The sequence below is a fragment of the Benincasa hispida genome, unplaced genomic scaffold (genome assembly GCF_009727055.1).
Source record: "Benincasa hispida cultivar B227 unplaced genomic scaffold, ASM972705v1 Contig66, whole genome shotgun sequence".
Lineage (NCBI taxonomy): Eukaryota > Viridiplantae > Streptophyta > Magnoliopsida > Cucurbitales > Cucurbitaceae > Benincasa > Benincasa hispida.
The window spans coordinates 397,455-405,652 of record NW_024065007.1 but is presented as its reverse complement, the minus strand read 5'-3'; positions in this window follow the sequence as shown (position 1 = coordinate 405,652).

Here is an 8,198-nt window from a genome sequence, read left to right as displayed (position 1 = left end):
ACTACTATCATATTTTAGGGTGACTTTTACAATTTGTTTTTTCTTTTTTGACGACAAATGTGCTAATTTTTTTTGTAGTAGAACGGACATTAGAAAAAAAAAATTTATACTGCCTTTGGGTTTAAATCAAATAAATCCCACATGTATATACTTCAGATTTTTAACGGATCTTTTATTCTAATATTGTAGATTTGAAAAGTTATTAGAAAAATATGGTGGTTTTAAAACTAATTAAAGAAATATGGTTGTTTTATTTGTTCGAGGCTAGAAGTCGAGGGTTGAGAATTTGACAAACATGGATGTCGAGGGTTGAGAACTCGATGAACTTGGTGACAGGGTTTGCATGGAGAGTTGTCGAACGTTGAACATTCGACCTACATAAGTCGAAAGTTCAACCCTCAACAAGCTTCATGTCCCATCCCTGCCAGCCTTCATCTGTCTCTGCCACTGCTGACCAAGAATCTGGGCAACTTTAAACGCATGCCCTGCCTCCCCAACCACCATCCTTTAATTTTCAACCCGTGGGTTGAGTGTTGAATACTCGACCTATGTGTTTTTAAACACCACAAGGATTTTCAGTCCGTTGCTCACTACCCTTTGAAATCATCTGCTTCTTCCTCTACTAAATCTCCCTCCTCTCATTTGCTTTCCATTTCCATTTCTTTTCTTCTTAATATCCCTCTCCTCCCATTTTTTAACTTACTGCTTCCCATTTCCATTTCTCTTCTTCTATTTCGTTTGACACAAATTGTCCTCACACTTCACCCTTGATCACAAACTATTTCGTTACTCTACTAAATTTTTATTTTTTAAGAATAATTATAAATTTTATTTTTGTTCTTATATTATTTTTTTTTTTATAGATTCTATTGTTTTTTTTTTAATTTTTTGTAGTTGTTGTCAGATAACAAATAACAGGGTGAACATTGTTACTTTGAAGGGAAAAAAAAGAACTACCGTCGAATTTGTGAGTTGAACTTTAACTTTTATTTATTAGTAGTTTTTTGTTTTTAATATTTGTTATGCTAAATATATCATTTTTCTTCCTTATATTGATGTCTACCATGGTAATGTTAATTTTTTAATGTTATTTTTTAATTGAAGATCAATAAGTAGTTTTATTTATTTGTCGTTTTTTTAATGATATTCTATATTTTAGTATTGTTTTTTAGTTAACAAGTTTAGTATAGTTTAAAAGGTTTAGTTTATTGTTATGTTTAAAAAGTTGATATTTATAATTTAATACAAAATTATTGTGATAGTTAACAAGTTTAGTATAGTTTAAAAAGTTTAGTTTATTGTTATGTTTAAAAAGTTGATATTTATAGTTTAATACAAAATTATTGTGATAGTTAACAAGTTTAGTATAGTTTAAAAAGTTTAGTTTATTGTTATGTTTAAAAAGTTGATATTTATAGTTTAAACGCTTTAGTATTTTTAGTTTAATACAAAATTATCTGTCTCTTATACACATCTAGATGTGTATAAGAGACAGGTTTATTGTTATGTTTAAAAAGTTGATATTTATAATTTAATACAAAATTATTGTGATAGTTAACAAGTTTAGTATAATTTAAAAAATTTAGTATAGTTTAAAAAGTTTAGTTTATTCTTATGATATTTGATTTCTTTAGTATTAACTTTGATGTTTATAGTGTTAAAATGTTTAGTTTATTGTTATGTTTAAAAAGTTGATATTTATAGTTTAAACGCTTTAGTATTTTTAGTTTAATACAAAATTATTGTGATTTTTTTAAATATATTTCTTATGATATTTGATTTTTCTAGTATTAACTTTGAAAATATAGTTAAAAATAGTTTAATTTAATTTAATTTTTTAATTTTTTATTAAATTTTAAAAAAATAGTTTTAAAAATTTTACCTCATTGTAATTTGAAAAGTTTAATTTGTTGTTATGTTTAAAAATAGTTATAAAAAGTTTAATTTGTTGTTTGTTTAAAAATAGTTATAAAAAGTTAATTTGTTATTATGTTTAAAAATAGTTATAAAAAGTTTAATTTATTGTTATGTTTAAAAATAGTTATAAAAGTTTAATTTATTGTGATATTTAAAAAGTTTATGTTCATAAAACTTAAAAAGTTTATGTTTATAAATTAAAAAGTTTAATATTTTTAGTTTAATACAAAATTATTGTGATTTTTTAAAAAAGTTTAATATTTTTTAATATACTTCTTATAAAAAGTATAATACAAAAAAGTTGATGTTTGTCTTTTTTGTTTTAGAAAATGGCAGGTAAATGTTTGGGATTTTTTGTTGTTTACAAATGGTAATATGATTGATGGTATTGAAGGAGTCGACTATGACCAACCACCAAGTAGGAGTTTTAGCATAAATGTGAACCGTGGAATTGTATTTGAACAATTCATTGAAATGGTTGGGATGTCACTTAGTGTAGATATGGACAAATTAGATAGAAATAATATATATAGACATCCTAATCTAGAACCATCAAGATCAGTAAGGTTTATGTCATTCCCTATTTCGAATGCACAAGCTATGAACTTGGTGTTCTCAATTGCAATGCCATTGTCGAATTTAGTGCATTTGTATGTAAATGTAAATAGGATAGGGGTGTATATAAAATTGAATACATCATTTAGCCATGTGATAATGAAGATATGGCGGCTAACAACCTGTACAAAGACTTCAGAACTGAAACGGATGATGAATTTGAAGAGTTGAATTTCGATGATCATAAACATGAGATGCTTTCAGATACATTCAACGATTTGGATATGAATGTACTGGATAGCATTCGAGAACATGACCCAATTGTAGCCCCTGTGAACGTTGACAATACTCAATTGTATAAAGAGATGATTTGTCAAGACAATGAAATGCTACAATACGCGGTCAAATGTTTTGCAATGAAATGTCATGCACCATATGAGGTTGTTGAATCGACACCGACAATTTGGACAATTCGGTGTAAGAAGTAGGAGGAAGGTTGCAAGTGGAGACTTCGTGCAATAAAGAAAAAATCGCATGGCTTGTTCGAGATCACTAAGTACGATGAGCAACATACATGTTTTTATTCAGAACTAAGTCAAAGTCATGTGCAATTGGATTCATCAATGATTGCATTAGAGTTCTGTAATGCCGTAAGAGAAAAATTATCTATCAGTGTGACACAACTACAGTCTAACATCAAATCAAAGTTTAAATATCATGTTCCTTACCATAAGGTATGGGAGGGCAAAAGAAAAGCGTTGGCTAAAGTGTTCGGTGATTGGGATGAGTCTTACAAATTATTACCTAGGTGGTTGTGTATGGTTAAGCAGGCTAATCCCGAAACACGTGTAGAGTGGAGAGTGAAAGAAACGCTTACTGAAGGCCATGTTATCCTAACTTCTGTATTTTGGGCGTTTGGTCATTGTATAAAAGTTTTTAATAAATGTCGGCCGATAATTTAGATAGATGGTACACACTTGTACGACAAATATAGAGGAAAATTGTTAAATCAGTTGACTCGAACGACCATCTTCTTCCACTTGCGTTTGCCATTGCTGATGAAGAGTCCGTAGACTCATGAGGATGGTTCCTGAAACACTTGAGAGAAATTGTAACATATGAAAGGTGTGTTTAATTTCATATCGATATGCTAGTATAACCACAACAGTGAATAATCTAGCAAATGGTTGGATGGGACCAAAATGTCACCATCGTTTCTGCTTACGACATATCGTCAGCAACTTCAATAAAAAGTATAAATTTAATTCATTGAAAAATTATATTTATCGTGTCGGTTATCAATTTCAAATTCAAAAGTTCAACAAAGCAATTGAAGATATCAAAGGAATAAATCGGAGCTGTCTGAGTTTTTTTGACAATATTAGTTTAGAGCAATGGATTCAAGCACATGATGGAGGATTCAGATATGGGTGGATTACGACAAATCTATCAGAGTGCATAAATGGAGTCCTTAAAGGAGCTCGAATGTTGCTTATAAATGCTCTTGCTCAGATAACATTCTTCAAATGCGTGAATTATTTCGAGAAAATAAGAGAAGAAATAAGGGATGCATTGAAGCGTCAAGATAAATACACCCGATAATATTATTTTTTTTATATATATGTTATTAACAAGTTATTGCAAACATATTTTATAATACTAAGTTGAGTAAAAATCCAGGTACACACACGAGAAAATAAATAAATGGGCTACAAGATTTAGTAAACATGAAATACAATCATACGATCGGTATGAAGGTGTGTTTCATGTGAAAACCGGACGTCATAGTCTCAATGTCAAAAGAGGAAACGTTCAAATATTGAGGCTAAACAGGTTCGAGCGGTATTGTTCATGTAACAAGTGGCAAGCATTCAACATTCCATGCTCGCATTTTATGGCCGTTTGCTCACATTTTAACATGAACTACGAAGACTTTATTGAGAACTATTATAAATTGTAACGTATGCTGAATGTTACTCTCCTCAATTTCAACATGTACCGTATGAAGATTACTGGATCACGCACCTTAATATGTCCGTCTTACATCCTGATCCATCGTTGTTGAGAAAACCTGGTAGACCGAAAAGTTCACGTTATCACAACGAGATGGATTGGACAAAACCAATCACTCGACAACGATGTGGATTTTGTAATCAGTTAGGCCATAATCGAAAGAAGTGTCCTGTGTTACTAAGACGGACTCTAGATAGTTAGGGATTGAAAAATAAATATTTTTTTTTATTATATATTCATTTTATTGTATATTCAATTTTTTTATTATAATTTATTGTATATTTAATTTTTTTTTATAATAATTTATTGTATATTTAATTTTTTTTTTATTGTAATCTATAAAGTTATACATTATTCTTTTAATTGAGAAATAAATACTTCTTTTATTATGTATATGTAATTAAGTGTAGATACTTTTATTGTATATTCAATTTTTTTATTATAATTTATAAAGTTGTACATTATCCTTTTAATTAAGTTGTATATTATTCTTTTAATTAAGTTGTACATTATTTAATCAAGTTAATTAAGTTGTACATTATTATTTTAATTGAGAAATAAATATTTTTTTTCTTTCAGATCATGGCTTTAAACCTTGGACCTGTTGATCCCAATGTTTTGTACGACCAATTCATTCATTCATCTGTTGTATGGCGAGATCGTACTACTAGAGAAATATCTTGCAGGCGTCGAGAGGCAGTTCTCCAGCGCACTATCCCGCTCCACCCTCGAATACTACAGCTACTGCGCACATCTGGATTCTATGGAGTTGCCATATTGGGATTTATTCAGTTGGACTGACATCTTATCATAGCCTTGGTCGAGAGATGGAGGCTCGAGACGCATACATTTCATATGTCTATTGTGCACTATCACTCTACAAGACATAGAAGTGTTGTTGGGGTTACCTGTTGATGGTGAGCCGGTCACCGGAGTGATGTACGATAATTGGTCACAAGTTTATCAATTATACCTCGGTGCGACCCACCTGCCGACAAGATTAAAGGATCGAGGTTAAGTTTGATATAGTTAGGAACACAATTCCGTGAACTCACAGATGATGCAGATGAGGAAATCATCATAAGATATGCGCGAGCATATATACTACAAATGATGGGTGGAAGTCTGTTTTCCGACAAATCAAGTCATTTTGTTCACTTGATGTTCCTGCCACTATTAGCTCACCTCTATGATGCGGGGCGGTATTCATGGGGTGGAGCATGTTTGGCATGGTTGTATAGATAACTATGCAAAGCAACAAGACTTGAGGTTCGAGAGATAGCTGAGCCTCTCATACTTTTGCAACTATGGGCTTGGGAGCGATTTCCAACAATGGCTCCACAGCTACAACATGTTAATGACGCTCAGTTAGCTGGACGAGCGTACGGTTCTCAGTATGTTGTTTTAATTCAATTTAATTTTTATATTACTGATCTAGTTAATTTAGATTCTAAATTATCAATTTAAAATTTTAGGTGGAGAGAAAAATTTTGTGTGATTAGGACAGCCACACATGTAGTCAGCTAGTATAGATATATGTTTGATATGCTTCAACCTGATCAGGTACATTACACTGAACCTAATTATTATTTTATACACATTTTTATTGTATTTGTCTTTAATGTTCTCCAATATAATATTTTGTGTTTCAGGTTATTTGGGAGCCGTACAAAATTATTATACATACTTTGCCTAATTTTTGTACGAATGGTCAAAACATATGGCGGATGATGAGTCCTCTCATATGTTTTCACATTGGTGAGTGGCATCTTCCAGGGTGATGAGACAATTCGGTTTTCAGCAAGATGTCCCATTGCTTTGTAATACTGAACCTGTACTGTATGATATTGACTTAAGAATTGGAGATTGGTTTGAAAAAGTTGCACATTTGGTAGTGGGATGGCACTATCGTGCAAGGTTTATTGAAGTGGGGGTTTTTATTGAACAGTTTGACAAGGATGTCATTCAATAATATATTCATTGGTATAATAATATCACAAGGTGCTACGTCACTCGTCCGGGAGAAGCTGTGGGTCATCTGGTAAATGAATGAATATTATCTAATTATTTTTAATCTAAATTTATTTTAAATATTATCTAATTGTTTTATAATTCATAGAGATCGAACAACAATAGACTCCGTGAGGTTGCGAATGATCCGAACCAGGTTCTTGCTATATGTAGTGACAACGAAAGCTATATGAAGGAGATACATTATATGTACGATATACCTATTGTTCCTCCACCAGCTCCTAGACGTAGAGGACCTGTTCAGGAAGAGGATGAGTTTGATGAGGTTGCCCATAATGTGGAAGAGTTGCCCCTTGTGATGGACGTAGAGTCAAACTGATTATGTTAGTCCGATGATGATGATCCCAGTATTTGGTTCAGGACATTATAACTCAGAGGCTGGTTCTTCGTCTTCATACGTACATGGACATGGTCGGGGTCATGGGGAGCATAATGAATATTTATATTATGAAGCGCCTGCAGAGGTACAAGAGCAACATCAAACCCAAGCAATCTCAATTTCGAAGTCGACGACTACAACTAGCTTGAAATCGATGACGTCTGCCTTGTGGGACACATTTGATTTTTGTAATTATTTTCATATAAATGAGATATTTTTAATTTACATTTTTTTATTTTTATGAGATATATTTTTTAATTTATTCTTTTTAGAGTCTAAATAAAATATTTGAAGAAAATTGTTTTTATAAAATGGAAAATAAAAAAAAAAGGTCGAATGTCTAAAATAATTAAAAAGAAAAAAAATTAAATCTAAAGGTCGAGGGTTCAAAATTCGACCTACCTAGGTCGAATTTTGAACCCTCGACCTATTAAAAAAAACAACAATATTTTTCTAAATAGTTTAAAAAGTACCAGATTTTTCTAAATAGTTTTTAAAACTACAATATATTTTTAATTTTCCCGATTTTTAACAGTGTTGTACACTTTATTCCATGGCGAATTTATTTTTTATTTTATAATTTTTTTTTTGATTGAACGTAGGTTTGTTTTATCTCAATTTTTCTATTATGATTTGCATATATTGTAATACAACATTTGAATTTCTAGGCAAATTTTAAAAACTAAGCCTACAGACATTATTTTCATCTATTGATTTATATGTTTTGTTGTCTAGATTTTAAAAGTGTTTCCAAATCGAAGTCAAATTTTAACAACTAAAAAAAGTATGTCCTGTTTGATAACCATTCGGTTTTTTGGTTTATAGTTTTTTTATAAATTAAACTTATAAATCCCTTTCCACTTCTAAATTTCTTTACTTGTTATCTACTATTTAACGATGTTTCCAAAATATTAAGCCTAATTTTGAAAACTAAAAAAAATAGTTTTTAAAAATTTATTTTTGTATATTGAAATTTGGTTAAGAATCAAACTCTTTTACTTAAAGATGCAAACCATTGTAAGAAATTGAGAAGAAATAAGCTTAATTTTCAAAACCCAAATTGTTACCAGATGGGGCCATAGTTTTCGTAAACTTGTTTTTGTTTTTGAAAATTGGCTAAGAATTCAAATGTTTATATAGAAAATATGAAAACTATGAGTAAGAAATTGTGAGAAACCAAACACAATTTTCAACACACACATAGATGTATATATATATATATATATATCTATGTACGTGTGCATATAATATATATTTTAAATTCCCAACGCGTGGAGATGAGAATCTCAAACTTTATTTTTCA